Source organism: Ochotona princeps, chromosome 9 (genome assembly GCF_030435755.1).
Source record: "Ochotona princeps isolate mOchPri1 chromosome 9, mOchPri1.hap1, whole genome shotgun sequence".
NCBI classification, from domain to species: Eukaryota; Metazoa; Chordata; class Mammalia; order Lagomorpha; family Ochotonidae; genus Ochotona; species Ochotona princeps.
The window spans coordinates 10,916,697-10,934,445 of NC_080840.1; the positions used below are offsets into that span (position 1 = coordinate 10,916,697).

General features: G+C 48.8%; 1 long non-coding RNA gene across 5 annotated transcripts in view; it reads right to left on the minus strand.

Moving 5' to 3' along the window:
• Positions 1-10,032, minus strand: part of LOC131481132 (uncharacterized) — a 260,332-nt gene extending 250,300 nt beyond the window's left edge. For all 5 annotated transcript variants that reach the window (XR_009246051.1, XR_009246053.1, XR_009246052.1 and 2 more), the window contains exon 1: positions 9,825-10,032. This is a non-coding gene — a long non-coding RNA (uncharacterized LOC131481132). The remainder of the gene's footprint in view (positions 1-9,824) is intronic.
• Positions 10,033-17,749: the final 7,717 nt, after the last annotated feature.

Below are 17,749 nucleotides of genomic sequence, written 5' to 3' on the forward strand. Positions count from 1 at the left end.
TTCACGTCTGTCTCCAAAGACCTGTAAGAAATATAGAGCACAGGTTGGCAAGTCTCAAATTGACCCCCAGCAGGGAGGCACATGTGTTTGCAATTTTACCACATGCTCCCAAATTAGTCCCTGACACACATGCTCACCTGCAGCAGACCCTGTACCACCAGCCATGCCAACACTTGAGTCAGACACCCTATTTCTGTTATGTTCTAAAACACCAAACTCACATTTCATGGAAACAACCTGAATACCCTTCAACTTGAAGAGACAGAATAGTGAAGTATCCATGCCCCTGGATTCAATACCTTCCAATAAAAGGTAGAGAATCACAGACCCAGATGGCAACATGGAAGACTCTTAAACGCACACAGCAAGTAAAAGAAGCCGAAAAGGAAAAACTGTAGACTTTGAATCTATGCATGTGGCACGCTGCAAAGGGCAAAACTTAAGGTTAGCAAACATATTTGTGGTTGTCAGAAACTGGGGGTGAGGGAAGAGAGTGACCACAAAAAGAGAGGTGGGAATTTTAGGATATGATGGAAATATTTTCCACACTACGTATGATATTTATGCAACTATGTTACACAACTGTATGCATTTGCCAAAACACCTAATATTGTACCTTACAAAGGTTAGTTTTAGGAGCCAACATTGTGGCATGCATAAACACCTGCTTATGAAGCTGGCATCTCATATCGAAGTGTGGATTTGAGTTCTGACTGTTCCACTTCCCATCCAGTTTCCTTCTGGTATGTCTGAGAATGACCCAAATGCTTGAGTCCCTGCCACCTATGTGGGAGACCCAGACAGAGCTCCTGGTTCCTGGCTTGCTCTCCCTTTCTCTCTAGCACTCTACCTTTCAAGAATATAAAAATAAATAAAATAAAAGCAACCATTTAGAAGACAAAGCATCAATAGAAACAAAAAACAGTGATCTGTATTGACTGCTTTCATGTCAAGAAATGATGATTATATATTTTTAAGCTAATTTAATATTTTCCTTTCATTTGCAAAAAGGATCATTTTAATCTCCCCAGCCTTAGTTCCACCAGAACAGATCTGGCTTGTCCAAGTCAGGGATCTTACTTGTCCTGAATTTCATACTCCATGTGCCTCTGCTATCTTTCTAAATGTAAACATGGAGAGTGGTTCCTTGGAAAGGGTCCAGCTTGCAGGATCCACCTGGAATTGCTTCTGCTTGGTCATGAAGATGTCAGTATGTTAATCATAGCTGCCTGACCTACCACTCCCACATCAGAAGCCACCTCAATGGTCCCAAGGATTTCATACTTACATGACCAACCCACTGTGCCCTGGAGGCTCATCAGTCAGGTGCATGCAGAGACTGGGGACTCCTGTATCCTTCTCCCTACCTGGGTGAGATTTTCACATTTTCCAGACACACCACACTTGCCTTCCCTCTCTCCTATCAATAGCAATGTGCATCTCCACCCCGGAAGCATCTTGAAAACAAGGACAGTTTCTCACTCACTGTAGAATTCCCTGTACCTGAAATTCACTTTTTCAATCCACAGAAGGCCCCCACTGCTCCAGAGCAGTGCTGTCCAATGGAGACAGATCTGGAGACCTCATTTTAGATGTTTAAAAAATAGCTATAATAAAGAGAACAGAAATAGGTAAGACTAATTTTAATAGTGTATTGCATTAAACCCAGCATACTGGTCCATTCTCTACCAACTGGAAAGGATTCCAGTGCGGAGACGGTAACAACCAAGAAGACCAAGGCTTGGTGAAAGCTCAGAGGCTGGGCCTGCTAGGGAAATGGCTGTGATTTCACTTTGTGGGAGCTTCATCTCTTTGAAGGTTGCATCTATGTAAATTTGTGGTGGCTGAATCAAGAAAGAAGGCATAAGCAAATGTGTATAGAAATTGATCCTATGATGGATTTTTTAAAGATTTATTTATTTTTATTGCAAAGTCAGATACACAGAGAAGAAGAGAGACAGAGGGGAAGATCTTCCATCTGATGATTCACTCCCAAGTGACTGCAACAGTCAGAGCTGCGCTGATCTGAAGCCAGGAGACAGGGGTCTCTTCCGGGTCTTCCAGGTGGGTGCAGGATCTCAAGGCTTTGGGCCATCCTAAACTGCTTTCCCAGGCCACAAGCAGGGAGCTGGATGGGAAGTGAAGCTGCCAGGATCAGAACCGGCGCCCATATAGGATCCCGGCGCATTCAAGGTGAGGACGTTAGCCACTAGGCCACGCCGCCGGGCCCCCATGATAGATTTTTAGGAGATGAAGAAGGCTGGTGTTTTTCAGAGTGTGAAGTGATTTGAGGGTGCAACAAGTTTTTTTTCATAGGAGTTTGTCATCAACCCATGTTACTGAACTACAAAATACGAGAAAATTTCTCTTAATAGATAAAATACTCTGCACACAAAAGAGAAAGCCACTGTTTCCAAACTACTTTCGTTTCAATTTAGAGCCAATATTGAAGAAATGATCAGTGAGATAGCGTACATTGCTTTTTTTCAGGCTAAGCCTTTGAAATACAGGATCCATTTAACACACACAGCATAGCTCACTGTCATTTCAAGCGCTCAACAGCCACATAAAGTTAGCTACTATACTGGACACCATAGTTTTACTTTGTTTTTGTTGTTGTTGTTTGTTTGTTTTCAGAGGCAGATAGATTAGAAACAGAAAAAAGAGCTCCCTTCTGGTAGTTCATTCCAACAGAACTCCACCCAGACCGGTAGCCACACAGAGGACAGGATCCAGCTACTTGGGCCTTCACTATTGCCTCCCATAGTCAGCACTGGCAGGAAGCTGGATTCCAAAAACAAAGCTAGTACTCAAACCAAGGTCCTCTGCTGTGTGACGCTGGCATCCTAACTGCTAGACACAGCATGCATCTTCGTATACTACAGTTTTAGATGCTGAAAATGCAGCAATGGACATCCAACAAGTCTATTAGAGTGACCATGTCCATCCCTCCCAGCCTAGCCCAGACACCTGCATTGCCTGCTTGCATGTTGGTTCAGCACTCTGGCTTTGGAAGCTGATGGAGCATGCGGAGTGGCCATTTCAGAAGGTCCATAAGACAGAATCACCTCTCTGCCTTCTGCCCGAGGCTGCTCTCCTCGCTTTCTCTTGCTGCTGCTCCATCTCACAGGCCCGCATCTATTCTAGGCCTACGTGCAGGCTCTTCCTGGGCCTGAAACTCTGGCCTCCAGTCCAGCCCACTTCCCTGCTTCAGGACAGCTCCAACATGCCCTCTACGTGCATTCAGACACTACACACACTGCTTTCCTGGCTCCCTGGAACCCTTGACCCTCAAGCACATCCCTGCGGTCTCCTGTCCTATGTGCACTGCTCCTTCTGTGTCGATTCTGTGATGCCATAAGCTCCACTTGGATACACATCTGGGTCCCCAGGCCAGAGCAGTGCTGGGCACAATGAACACTGCTTGGTGAGGGTCTGGTAGCCCTGGGCCTTACAGACCCTGTGATTTTGTGGGAGAAGATCAAATCCTATGCAGAAACATTAAACTCAGGAGGGAGAACAGGAGAAAGGCAGGCTGCCCGTCATGAGGGAGCCACCAAAGGAAAGTAACAACAATGCTAAACCTAGCACCAGCCAATCACATGGTAGCTGCCACTTGCAAGGCTCAGTGCTCAGCATCCGTCACCACTCACTCAGCAGCACCAGGCCTACACAATGTTGGAGCTGCTGTCACTTCTTGCCTGCACTGCCTCTGCCGGAACCCCTTCTCACTGGGGACCATCGTGTCGACACTGGGTGACCCGATCAGGAGAGAGGCCACTGGAATGCAAGAGACACCGGAAGCCAGGGAGTTTTGTCTCTCTGCTCCCAACTTGATCTCCAGAGGTTGGAATACTGCCTGGCGAAGCAAAACTGCTCACTGAATGAATACATGATTCAACCAGTCTCAGAGTAGCCCAGGTAAGAGCCAGTCACATAGACAAGGAAAGTCCTGAAGACACAAAGCGGAAGCATGCCTTCCGGTGTCTGCACCATGCACCATGTCTGCCAGGGAGACACTCACCCACCCAGCAGGACTCTCCCTGAAGCCCTGACAGGACCTCACAGCTGACCTGCCCGTGCATGCCTTCCTGTCAGCCAGGACTTCTCTTCAGTGTTAGCAAAGAACTGCAGTGAAGTTGCGGGCATCTGACAATCTGTGTAATCAGCATGCTAACGTTGCACATTAAAATGCATTCAAAAACCACTAGTTCATGCAGTGACAAGTGACAAACTCCAGTCATTGAGCCTGGTGCATTGACTCAGTTGGCTAAATCCTCCAGTGCATGTGCTGGCATCCTATATAGGCACCAGTTTTTGTCCCAGCTGCTCCACTTCCCATCCAACTTCCTGCTTGTGGCCTGGAAAAGCAGTCAAGAACAGTCCAAACCTTTCGGACCCAGCACTTGTGTGGGAGATCCAGAAGAGGCTCCTGGCTCTTGGCTTCAGATTAGCTCAACTCTAGCCAATATGGCCATTTAGAGAGTGAACCAACAAATAGATCTTTCTTTCTTTCTCTCTCTTTCTTCCTTCCTTCCTTTCTTCCTAAGAATCTGCCTTACCAAGAAAAATAAATAAATGTTAAAAAAAATAGTCATTGAAACAGCATCACCCGTGACCTTGTCCTGCGGGCTCACTCTGAGTGCAGGCTCTCTGCATGTACCTCTATTCACCACCTGTTTCCTCCTCACAGGAACCTAGGAGGCTGCATCTTTATCAAACCCATTTCATAAACGAAAAAGCTGAGCATCAGAGAGATAAAGGAGTTTGTCCAAAAGCATCGGCAGTCTGCACTGCCCAGCCGCCCTGGGTATATGCAGGTGTCTCTAACTGCTGCCCCGTTTCCTCAGGCAAGTTCCCCATGTCCCACCTGTCAAACTGTTTCACATCTCAAAACACAGTAACTGCACCAACCAGGACTGCTGGTTGCAGCCAAACAAGGCAGCAACGTGTCAGCCACCGGATGCCTCCAACACCAGGCTTAAGCAGCAGAGTCCCCTGTTCTCAGCAGGTTCATGGTCAATAATGGAAAAGAGGCAGGTAGACAAAAATGGCACCCTGAATCAACAGGGAGAAGAGAAAAAGAGACAATCCAAGATTTGGCCATTTAAGAATAAATGAGGCTCTTGCATTTTATGAACTGACAACGGTTTTCTTTCAGATGCCAGTTGGAGGAAGACCCACCACAGATTGATTCAAAGTTCTCTACAGGCCCTAAACACAGTCAGGTGGGAACCCGATGCAGACCCCTTTGGGAGGCTGAGGGGACAAGTTCTACCTCCTACCAGGAGACCCTCCCAGAGATTCAGGCCACAAAGTCAAGCAGGACACCTTGAGATAGCCTTTTGGGAGTGGTCACAGATTCTGTGACACACCAGGGCTGCTGACTCCTTATCTGAGGCCCTAACGGATCCCCTTCCCAGACCTCTGTGCCAGAACATTCCAGCATTGTAGCCCCACCAATGACTGCTCAGCCATTCTGCCTGTACCTGCACCGTCACAGTGCACAATGCTGACAGCTACAAACAAGTGGCACTGACGTGCAAGATATTCAGCTTTCTGTTTGCACCGAGGTGGGTGACATGGCTGGATACACTCAGTCCTCCTCTTCAAGGGCCACAAGTGCCACCTGCATGATCATTTTCACTGTCCACTGACTTCTGCAGTGGGCTCCGGGAGGCAGGAGGTCTGGCTCAAAGCCCGGAGACTCTGCAGCACCCCACGGTTACCAGGGCAACAACTTCAACCGCCAAGATGGTGCCAAATCATGATAATAATAATCCTGTCATACAGGACTCTTGGGAGATTAAATGAGGTGACATACACAGAAAGTATTTAGAGCTAAGCCTAGTATACCAAGAACTCCACCAAGACTGCACATCATACTCTTAGTGTCTTGGGTTGTAGGGAACTTAAATGTGAAGAAAAGTTCTGCCTTGATATATGAAGCCATTTCAAAAAAGTTCTGGAAACACCGCTTTAAAAAATTTTTTTTGGTACAAAAATGCAAACTCAGAAACTGGTGTTGTAGTATAGCAGGAAGAATTGCCATGCGGATCTCTGGCATTCCATATGGGCTCTGGTTCAGGTCCCAGCTGCTCCACTTCGGATCCAGCTCCCTGCTAATGGCCTGGGGCAAGCAGCAGAAGATGCCCCAAGCGTTTGGGTCCCTGCACCCATGCAGGAGACTGGGAGGAAGCTCCTGGCTTGGCCTGGCCCAGTCTCAGCTGTTGCAGCTATCATGGAAGTAAACTGGCAGGTGCAGGATCTCTCTGTTGCTCTTTGTCTCTCCCCCATCTCTCTCTAACATTAAAATAAAGAAATCAATCTTTAAGAAAAAAATTCAGGGCCCGGCGGTGTGGCCTAGCGGCTAAAGTCCTCACCTTGAACGCCCCGGGATCCTATATAGGCGCCGGTTCTAATCCCGGCAGCTCCACTTCCCATCCAGCTCCCTACTTGTGGCCTGGGAAAGCAGTCGAGGACGGCCCAATGCTTTGGGACCCTGCACCCGCGTGGGAAACCCGGAAGAGGTTCCTGGTTCCTGGCTTTGGATCGGCGCGCACCGGCCATTGCGGCTCACTTGGGGAGTGAATCATCGGACGGAAGATCTTCCTCCCTGTCTCTCCTCCTCTGTATATCTGACTTTGTAATAAAACAAATAAATCTTAAAAAAAAAAAGAAAGAAAAAATAAATCTTAAAAAAAAAAAAGAAAAAATTCAAATCCACACATTGGAAGGCTCTTCAAAAGTACATAAAATTTGCATCATATGAAAAAGCTATACATGGATTCCAAAATTTTTGGCACCAAAATTAACTTACATTTTATTTTGCCTTGGGATTTATTTAGCTGATTATTTATTTATTTGAAAGGCAAGGTGACAGAGAGAGAGAGAGAGACAAACAGAAAACCCTTCCATCTGTTGATTCACTCTCCAAACAGCTGCAAAGGCCAAGCTGGAAGCCAGAAGCACAACTCCATCCGGGTCCCCCATCTTTTGGCTTCCAAGGTTCACTAGCAAAGAGCTGAATCAGAAACAGAGTAACTGGCTTTCGAAGCCACTGTTCCGATATGTGACGACAGCTTTGCAAGCGGCAGCAGAACCCACTGGATAACAATGCCCAGCCCTCTACTGACATTTTAATTTCTTTTTCCAAGAGCTTTCTAAAGTGGCCTCTTAGAACTTTGATGTAGTACAATATATTACGGCTATATTGGTATTATTAGTCATTGTTATCATTAGTCATTAATGTATGAGATGGCTTGGACAGAGGAGGCTTCCACTGCAGGCTTCCTTCTGGCGTTGTGCTGCTGTCAGGCCTCGCACCCCTGGGCCTGCTAGGGAAGACCTAACATGGCTCATCAGCAGTCAGCTTTATTCCAGACGATCGTTCTAAGCCTGGCTCATACTGCAGACGCACTCATGGAGATCACTAACTGGCACTGGGGGAGGCAGGGAGGGTGCCATGACTACAACCAGCCATGAAAAGGAATAGAAAAAAAAAAAAAGCCTCAGTGTGCAGAGGGCCCATCTGCAGTCTAACACACACAGCGACATGCAGGCGTGAACTAGCAGGCCTTCAGCTGCCTCTGCAAGAACATGAATCTGGGGGGTAGGGGAGCGGAGCACAGCAGTGCAATGTGCTAAGCCACTGCTTGGGCTGCCTGCATCTCATATTGGAACGCCACCTGGGTCCTCATCACTCTACTTCCCACTCAGCTTCCGGCTAATGCACAGCCTGGGAAACAACTGGCCCAAGGACTTGGGTCCCGGCCACTACCATGGCAGCTCTTGATGGAGGTCCTGGCTCTGCCTTTGGCCTGACCCAGTTCCAGCTATTGCGGCCATTTGAGAAGTAAATCAGCAAATGGAAGCCTCTCTCTCTCTTTGCTTTTCAAATAAATAAACATTGAGAAAACAAAAACAGAGCACAGACCACCAAAGTTCCAAGAGCCTCAGCTTCCATAGAAAGAGGCCGAGCACACGCTGGGGCACTGAGACACAGAGAAGAGGGGAAGGGCACCTTGCTTGCCAGGCGATGCCTTAGCTATGCTGTCAGGGAAGAGCGATCCTCTTCAGCAGGAGGTTCCAGCCTGGCAACAGGCTCCAGAGTCCGGCAATCTGTCTGACCACTGAAATGGGAGAAAAAAAAACCCCTCAAGAAGATTCGGGCATTGATCTGACATGGATGGGGAGCAAACACCAGGCTTGCAGATCAGCAATCACAAAACATAGTGGGGACCAGATATTCCAGAACCTAGAGGAAAATTCTTTCCTAGCTCAGCAAAGCTCCAGGCTGCCGGAAATAGACAACATGGGGTTGGCGGGGTACAAGGCAGGAGAAAAGGAAAATCAGCCTGAAAAAGAAACTGACTTCCACTTCTCATGGTAAGCTGGCTCATGCAAAATTCTGCGCTCTAGTTAGGTAAAGCAACAAGACAAAAAAAGCCACCCCTCAGCAGCAAGAAGAGCACAGCCTTATCAACAGTTGCCTCTGGGAGTTCCAGGACACAGCAACCCTATACCCCTTCCCACCCTACTCCCCTTTCCATCCCCAAACCCATAAGCAAGGTTCTAGTGTAGCCTTAGAGCCCAAGGCAGGTCCTCACCTCCAGGATGCAACTCGAACACTGCAGCCTAGCATGTCCCCAGTCAGGAAGGTTTCCTCCTACTAAATCCTTGAGGGTGGGGAAATTCCACACAGAGGGTACCAAGGATCCATGCTGCCCCCTTCTCTGCCAGTTCCAGCTTCAGAGTAGACCTAAGGCCACAAGACTGCGTCCAGAGAACAAGCCTCAACTTGTCACTGCTTATATGCAAAATGGGTCAGCAACATCCTATAACAGCCCAGCCACAAGCTCCACCCACTCGTGAACCCCACACACAACGTGTTGTTCATGATTTTTTTCTCCAGCAACCAAACAGCTCAGGAAATAGGACTGAGAGAGGGACAGGCCGAGGTGGGGGACAGCTAGCAAGAAGGCGTTGTTAGCCCCCTGCAAAACACAACCCTCAGATCTCCCGTCTATGCCCTGCCGAGTCATCCCCTCTCTTCTCTAACGTTCTGGACCGGTTTGAAATCAGGAGCTCAACACGAGGGAATAGCCCATGCCTGCAGAGACTAGCAGGAAAATTTGAGATGGAAGCCACAGCTTCACGGCTGCGCTTCCCGAAAGTCTATACCCAGACCACAAACACTGGCATCAACCCCAGCACAAGAACCGAGGGGAAGCCGAACCAAATTCGAGCACCCCGTCATCCAAAAGGAACCAGCACCAGGAGGTTGCAGGGCACCCAGCACAGCCAGAAACGCAATGCACAAAAGGGAGAAAGTTTCCAAACACAGACTTACTGAGTTTTCGAAAATCACCTTGACCTAACCCTGGGAACAGGCGGAGAGGAGTGATGGCGAGGGGATGGGTGGAGGGGGTAGGGCAAGAGGGAGAAGGAAGGCCAAGGATGGACGGCTTCAGAGACCTCTGGCTTCACAAAAGGGGCCTCCAAGCCGTATCTGCGGCCCCTGTTCTGTACTGACTGGAGAGTGGTCTCGTTTTGGAGATTAGGTAATAAGGCTTTTGATCAAGTACATAAATCAAAAATTGCCTCCAGGCGCGGGCCGTTCGGTGCCACCCGCGCCCCCTCCAGCCCTCCCAGACGCTTCGATTCGCTGCCAGTCTGTAGCGTGATGATGGGCAGGGCTCGTTAACACGCACGACAGAATCCGAAAGACCCTCTGCGCGCTCCGAAGACCCACGGTGCATCTCTGCCCGCAAGGCCGATGCTCTCGAGTTTCCAGAAACGCAGAGGACAGAACTGGAACTTACTGGAAGGTGGCTCCTGCCGTGTCTTTACGGGTCACCCAGGCGCCCGCATCCTTTCCGCGTGGAAATCCACTCGCTGGTGCCGGGAGAGCCCAGACCCGCGGCTGCTAGCGGCTCCTCGCTGCTCCTCCTCGTCCCGGCCGCCCCGAGCCCGGCTGGCCCGCGGGCCCATGTGCTCGGCGGCCGCACGCGCTCTGCCCGGCGAGCGCGGGGCTGGCGGGTGGCCCGTGACGTCACGGCGGCTTGCGCTCCGGGCCGCGGGGGAGGGCGAGCGCGCGCCGCCCGGTCCGCCGCGTGCGTCCTTGGGCCCCGCGCGCCCGCCTGGCTGCGGCCGCTGGGCGCGCCCCTCTGCCAGCTTGCCCGGCAGCGCGGGGCACAGAGCCGGGGAGGGCAGCTCTGGGACGTGGGGAGGACCCAGATGGTGCGGGGGAGGGCGCGCTCCACGCGGAGCTTGGGTCAGGTAGAGGCACGGTGCCAGCGGCATTCCCGCGTGCCCCATGCTTTCCTCAGTTCTCTGTGCCTGTTCCAGTAGCCAGGCTCTTGGAGGCATGGACTCTTCCCACTTGCCACATGGGGAAGGTGAGTTCAGTGAATGGAAGGACCCAGAATCTCTGGAACGGGTGCAGTTCCCGCAGCAGACCCCCAGTTGAGCTCCAGTGATCTAAGCGCCTGCTTGGGTACCACGCGGCATCCGCAAGCCTGGGAGGGACAGACGCATCTAGCTGCGGTTTGGCCTTCTCCCGCTGTCCCAGGGGGTTGGGCTGCAAAAGAGCAGAGCGCAGGGGGATCACCTCTCCGACCAGCAACCCCACCGCGCGACGGATCTGAGCCACACCTTATTGAGCCAGTGCCCTGGAAAGTCCAGAGGTTCCTCCAAGAGGGCAAGAGGACACTGAGCTACCGCGAGGGGCGTGTTCATCTTGCTTTCTCTACATAAGTCCCAACTTGCTAGATGCCACCTCCTTTGAGCTTGGCGTTTACTGACCCCAACTGGGAGCCAGGCACCCCGCTAGGCCGCGGGAAAGATGACTCCCATGCAAGACGCTAGAGCAAGTCGCAGTTGGTAACCTCTTGGACGCACGGATGGGATGAGTGATCTCAAGATCTCAGAAGCGAAGGTGATGGGCTCCCCATGCACTGCCTCCTTCATCACTCTCCCCCATGGGGGGCGGGGCTTTTGTCATTTCAGTCCCTCCTCCTCCTCGTAATTCTCTCTTGAAAAATTGAGAGCTTTTAGGCCGTGCTCCTCTACCACCTGCTTTCCCATTCATTTACCAGCTCTGGGTACCTGTGCTTGGCTGCTTGTGAGAGGACACACAGCCCCAGGGCTGCAGCTGTTGTCTGCGTTTTCCCAGCAGGCGCGAGTGACTGTGTACCGCACATACTCTAGGAGCCCTGAGATCTTGGTATGCACACTGTTTAAATGAAACATGATTTGAAAGTTTATTTATTTGAAAACAGAAAGATAGGAGATGAGGGTAGAGAAGTCCCTGCCTGTTTGCTCCCCAAATGCCAAGGCCGGGCCAGCATCAGCCCACAGTCCAGAACGCAGCCTGAGTCTCCTTTGAGGTTGGCAGGGGCGCAAGCATTTGAGCCAACACCTGCTGCCTCCCAGGGTGCACCTTAGCAGAAAGCCCAGAAGCCAGGGCTATGACACTGGGGAAGTGGGCCTCCTGCTGGAGCTCATGGAAGACCCTGCTTCTAAATGTGATCTGCATCCCCCTTCCTGGGGCCTTTCTGCTGGGACCCCAAGCAGCCTGTTGGCTGTCTGCACCGAAAAGCCTTGCTGGCTTCAGCCACCTTCACCCAGGGTTCCCTGCACTCTGAGGGTGGTAGGACTTGCTCTCTCTGGGTTTCTAACACTGCTACAATAATCTCAGATTCACTTTTTTCATTTTCAAAAATTCTTTCTTTAGAATTTTTTTTCAATAAAAAAGTATATTTTGGCCATAGCTGCTGTGCAGATTAAGCTGCTGCATGGAACGCCCACACCCTCTGTCATAGTGCCAGCTGTGGTCCCGGCTGCTCTGCTTCCCACCCAGCTTCCTGTCAACGTGTCCTGGGAAGCGGCAGGTGACGGCCCGAGTCCCTAGGCCTCTGCTGCACACATCCACGGGACACTCAGAGTTCTGGCTCAGCCCTGCTGGTGCTGGCATTTGAAGAGGGAAGCAGTGTGTGGAAGATCTTTTTCTTTCTCTCTTTGCCTTTCAAGCAGATGAGAAAAAAATGTAAATATTTCCATATCTCTATCATGAAGATTTTGCTGTGTCAGTTTCCAAATTTTTAAATCACTTATCCTTGTTAAAATGATACAATGTGTGTGCATGGTTAAAGTTTAAGTTATGCAGAAAAACACAGAAAACAAAAACAGATTTTATCAGCCTGATATAACTTTTATGAATATTACCTAAATCAAGCCAATTTTAAAGGCATAGGAACATCCAAGTGAATACAGATGTAGCCATATGAATGGATATAGATTTAACATAGATGAAAGATGTATGTGACTTATAATATTAGTACCTTCTAAATTAAACGAGAAAGGAAGGAGGAGAATTCGAAGCAGAGTTATATATGATTATCTTAGTTGTACCTATGAAATACAAGATATCTGTTCTCTACATATTAGTAAAAGATTAATGTTAATATTATATAGTTTCTATTTTAAAAGATGAAGTATTTGATTTTCCCTACAGAGCAGACAAGGGAGTTCATGCAGATGTGACGTGCTGAATTGTAAGTATGCCTTCCAGACCGGAGATGCCACTTCCTAAGTTGTCCTGCAGAAACTAGAGCAGAGCTGCTGAGCAGCCTGAAGCAGCGGGCTTTCTCGGTAGGATTCTCCGTATCGGAGAACAGACCATCCTCGCTCGCCTGGGAACCATCTTCTCCTAATTCTCAGGATTTCGCCTTCTGAGTCGCTTGTGTTATTGCCTTTGAATTATCACTGTCCATTCTTTCACTGTAATTCCCACGATTTTTATTTTTAGGATAGGGTCTATCGTTAAGCGCTTTTGCACTCAGAACTAGTCTTTCCCTCTGTTATGTCTGCTTCCTTATCTGGAAAATCCATCTTTCCTTTATCACACAGTATCAAGCTCCTGTTACATCAGGCACCATGAAAGCTACCTGGACTGTTAGGAGAGAAGGAAGGTCCCCACTCTGAGAAGGCTCACGTTCTTCAACATACAAGGAGGGACAGGCAAGTAGGAGCAGCCAGTGCTATTGAGACCAGAGAGGGGTGGAGCAAGCAGGGAGTTGATCTGACCCACAAGAGGAAGCTGACAGGTGGCGAACAAGTCCCCGAAGAGAGCATAACAAGGTTAAGGGTCTGCAGACACTGAGGACAGACCATCCGTCAGCAGCAAAGGCTTCCTGAGCCAGACAGGCCAGCAGTTGTGCCCCATTGTTTAATGATCAGGAACCACAGCCATCCTTCTGGAGCTTCTCATTTTATCCCCGTCAACTGCTCAGTAATTGTATGTAGAACCTGTGAGTGAGTGAATGAGTGGGTGTCCCAGGTACTGTGAGAGCAGAAGGGACAGGTGCCAGGTGTGATGCAAATGCAAAGAGAAGCGTCTGCTGGGCAGAGAACCCCGGGGGAAGTGAGGCCTGGGCTGAAACCCGGAGCAGAGCGGGTCAGTCTGGCAGAGAGAGAGGGGGTGTTGGAGTCCACGCGTGCACTTCAATATGGCCAGAGTATGAATCACTGTTGGAAAAGTCACGAGCGTACAGAGCAGAGACCAGATCCTGATGTCTCGAATTCCATGCCGAGTGATTTAGCCTTAGCCTCGATAAGGGAAGAAGCCCCTGAAGACAACAGGCAGGGCAGGGACTCGGGTTGTCTTGTTCTTTAGAAAGGTCCCACAGCAGTCATGGAGAATGCGTGTCAGGAGGGCCTAAAAGGAAGCCAGGGGACCAGTTGGGAGGTGGCAGCCAACACCTCTGTGGGAAACAATGGCAGTGGTCAGCTAGAGAAAGCAGAGGAAGGGGTGGATGCCAGCAAGGCTCCCGAGAACAAATCTGCCAGATAGACATCTGCAAGGAGGGAGGGAGCACCCCTGCCGTCTAGGTGCATGGTCTCTGGTTTTGAGGGTTCATTTAGGTGAGAAAGGGAGAGGTTGCAGACATGGGTGGGGTACAGGGTGCCCTTGATTAAGGATTGTTGACCTTAAGAACCCAGCAGGCAAACAGTTAACAAATGTTGCTGGTTTGTGGGAAGACATGCAAATCGTGATGTCATCAACCTCTGGCCTACTGGACAGGAACAGATGCAGGAGATGGGGAGCCTGCTTTACTCCAGACAGCCCGAGCCTGGCGCAGTAGCCTAGCGCCTTGCACGCGCCGATATCCCATATGGGCGCTGGTTCTAATCCCGTTAGCCCAGTTTCCTATCCAAGCTCCCTGCTTGTGGCCTAGGAAAATAGTTGAGGACAGCCCAAAGCCTTGGGACCCTGCAACCGCATGGGAGTCCTGAAAGAAGCTCTTGGCTCCTGGCTTTGGATTGGCTCAGCTCTGGCCATTGTGGCCACTGGGGAGTAAATCAGTGCATGGAAGATCTTCCTCTCTGTCTCTCCTCCTTTCTGTATATCTGACTTTCCAATAAAAATAAACAAATATTAAATAAATAAATAAATAAATAAATAAATAAATAAATCAGATCGCTCGGAGGAGTCAGCGTGGCTGGGTAGAGTCAGGCAGAGGTTGCCTGTGTGCAGAATGTACTCTGTAAATCTGCTTTGCCATTTCCTCCTCTGCTGGCTTTCTTTCATTGTTTCCTTCCTTTTTAAAGATGAAAGTCAGTTACAAGCAGAGAAACACAACACACGCATACACATGCTGCTGCCTCATTCCCCACATGGCTGTGATTGCAGTGCTGGGCTGTGCTGAAAGCAGGAGCCAGAAACTCCATCAGGATCTTCCACATGAATGAAAGAGGCCCAAGCACTCGACCCATTTCCGCTGTCTTTTCCAGGACATGAGCAGCAAGCTGGATTCGAAGTGCAGCAGGCTGGGCAAGAAGCAGCACTAGTATGGGATGCCTTCATGACAGGCAGTGGCTTTCCCTGCTATACCACAGCCTTGCCCTCTGCTTTCTGACTGGCCTTACGGGTGGTCCTGACAGGACCCACCACCTGCAGAGGCATTCATTCAGCCTTCCATCCCTTCTTCCTCCAGGACTCTGCAAGCACCGAGCTGGTCCCTGCCTCCACCGACAGCCTCTTAGCAGGCTCTGTCTGCCCACGGTCACCATGGCTTAACTGTTCCTTAAGCTTGTCCCCTACAATGTCCCTCTGAAGCCTCAGCTGTCCTCTTTCGGCAGCTCCCTCTCCACCAAGAACCTCAAATCATCCTTCCAGCAACGTCTTCATCTCCTGCTAGAATTCATGGTTGTGCAGGCACCCGTCCTGCCCAGCCCATTCCGAAAGTCACTACTTCTAGAAGGCCTTGGCTTCCTTTGCCTCATCCAACTGAGGTTTCTTGTCATATTTAAGTCAAGGCCGCGAGAAGTCACTGATGCAGGCTGAGCTGACAGTCAGCAAGTGACAGAGCCAGGGTTTGATGAGAAGTTACCTGTGCCCTCTGCAGCTCGCTGGCCCTGGAGTGCAAGGAAGCCTGCAATGGCTGAACATCAGGCAGCAGAGAAAAGATCCAGCTATTAGTAAACGGACACCTCCCCTAGGCGCACTCATCTTCGTCCAATCTCTCCCATCACAGTGTGGAGCACTACAAAAGACGTCTGGTTTGGCGTCAGATCGCGCTGAGTCTCAATGCTGTTGCCACCATGTAATCCTAAAAGCATCAGATATATATACATATGTATGTGTGTGTATATGTTCATATATATATACATAATTTAGTGCGTTAGTTGTGGCAAGCACAAGTAACATAATATTTTCCATTTTAAGTGTCATTTAAGTGTACTGACTTTAAGCACGGCCACACTGCCCTGAATCCTTTTCCTGGATGCTTTCATCCTGTGAAACTGAAACTCCGTATCCATGATACGAGAGCTCCTCTTTCTCCTCCTCTCGTAGCCCTGGCAACCACCATTCTCCTCTTCCGCTCTATGAATCAGACTGTTTTCACTACCTTGTGTGAGAGGAATCATCATACTCATTTTTTGGTGACTGGCTAGTTTCATGTAGCAGAATTTCCCCAAGGAGCATCTATGTTGCTATGGGCAATAATTCCTTCCTTTTGAAGTCTGAGTACTATTCCACTCGGAACAGGTACCACATTTTGCTTATTTGTTTACCCACTCATGATGTACCCTCTGCTTGTGTTCTTCATTGTGAACAATGCTTCCATGAAGGTGGATGTCCAACTGTCTCTTTGAGAGCCTGTTTTCTATTCTATTGGAAATTTATTCTAGCAGTGAAATTGCTGAATCATGTGACAATTCAATTTTCATGTTTTAGAAGTATACTGTTCAAATATTTAAAATAAGTTTTGTATTTGGAGCCAATTTTTAGATTTGCAGAAAAATTACAAAGACAGTACAAATTTCCTGTAGATCTCGCACGCAGATTTTGCCTCTCTTTCATTTCCATGTTGCCTTTGTCGAAACCATGAGGCCAACATCGCCACACTGCTCTTAACTAAATGCCAGGCCCTTTTGGTGTCAGCGGTTTTTCTGTTAATGCCCTGTTCTGTTCCTGGATTCTGTCCACAATATCACATGGCACTTTGTCATCACATCTCCTTCGTCTCTTCTGATCTACAACAAGTTTTACATTTTTTTCACAATCTTTGATGATGTTGAGGAATTCTTGTAAGGCTTTTTAAAAACTATTTAATTTGAAAGGCAGAATAACACAGAAAGACACACACACACACACACACACACACACACACACACACACACACAGAGTTTCTGTCCGCTAGTTCACTCTGCAAATGAACGTGGTACTTGGGGCCAAGAGCCAGGAGCTCTAGCCAGTTTCCCCCACAGATGGCAGGAATTCAGTCACTTGGACCATTACCTCTTATCTCTCTTGTACATTAGCAGGAAATTCAACCAAAAGTGAAGGAACCAGGACTCAAAGTGACACCCCAATATGGAATGCGGGTTTCCCAAGCAACAGTTTAACCTACTAGTAAGCTATTTTGTAATGGGTTTGTGTCATGATTCTCTGATGATTAACAAAGTCTTGGTTTACTTTTTAAAGGTATCATTTTACAATTTTTAAAAATTTTCATTTTTAAATAATTTTGAAATTGATTTTCATTTTATTTGAAACAAAGGAAGACATGTAGAACGATCCTTCAACTGTGATTCACCAATCCCCCCCCAAGCACTCCACAGCTGGTGGGGGGGACGGGCTGAAACCAGGGCCTGGAACTCCATCCTGGTCACCTACAAGTGGTGGCAGAGATTCAACTGCTTGAATCATTATCTGCTGTCTCCTGGGCACATTAGCAGGAAGCTAGGTTGGAAGTGAAGTACCTAGAGTTTGAGTCAGGAGATTCAATATGGGGTGGGAATGTTCCACGTTGTGACTTAATCCACTTTGCCACATGATTTGGGTCCATTTTTAACTGGGTTGTTTTGCACTATTGACTTGTTTTGTACCTTACATATTTTGACCACTAATGCCTTATCAAATGTATGTTTGCAAGCATCTTCTCCCATTCTCTGAACTGCTAAATGCTTATGGTTTCTTTTGCCGCACAGACCTTTTTAGTTTGATAAAATCCCATTTGGTTTTTTCTTTCATAGTCTGTGGGTTTGAGGTCTTATTCAAAAAGTCTTGCCTAAACACTTCTGAATAAACATGTTGACTCTCTGCCTTTTGACAAATAATTCTTGGGAAAGACTTTCACCTGGGAGATTGCCTGTTCCCTGCCTGCTCCGTCCAGGTGTGCGCCGTGCTTGAAGGAGAACATTCCAGTTTAATGGAGGGGAAAACAGAAAGAAGCGTCTC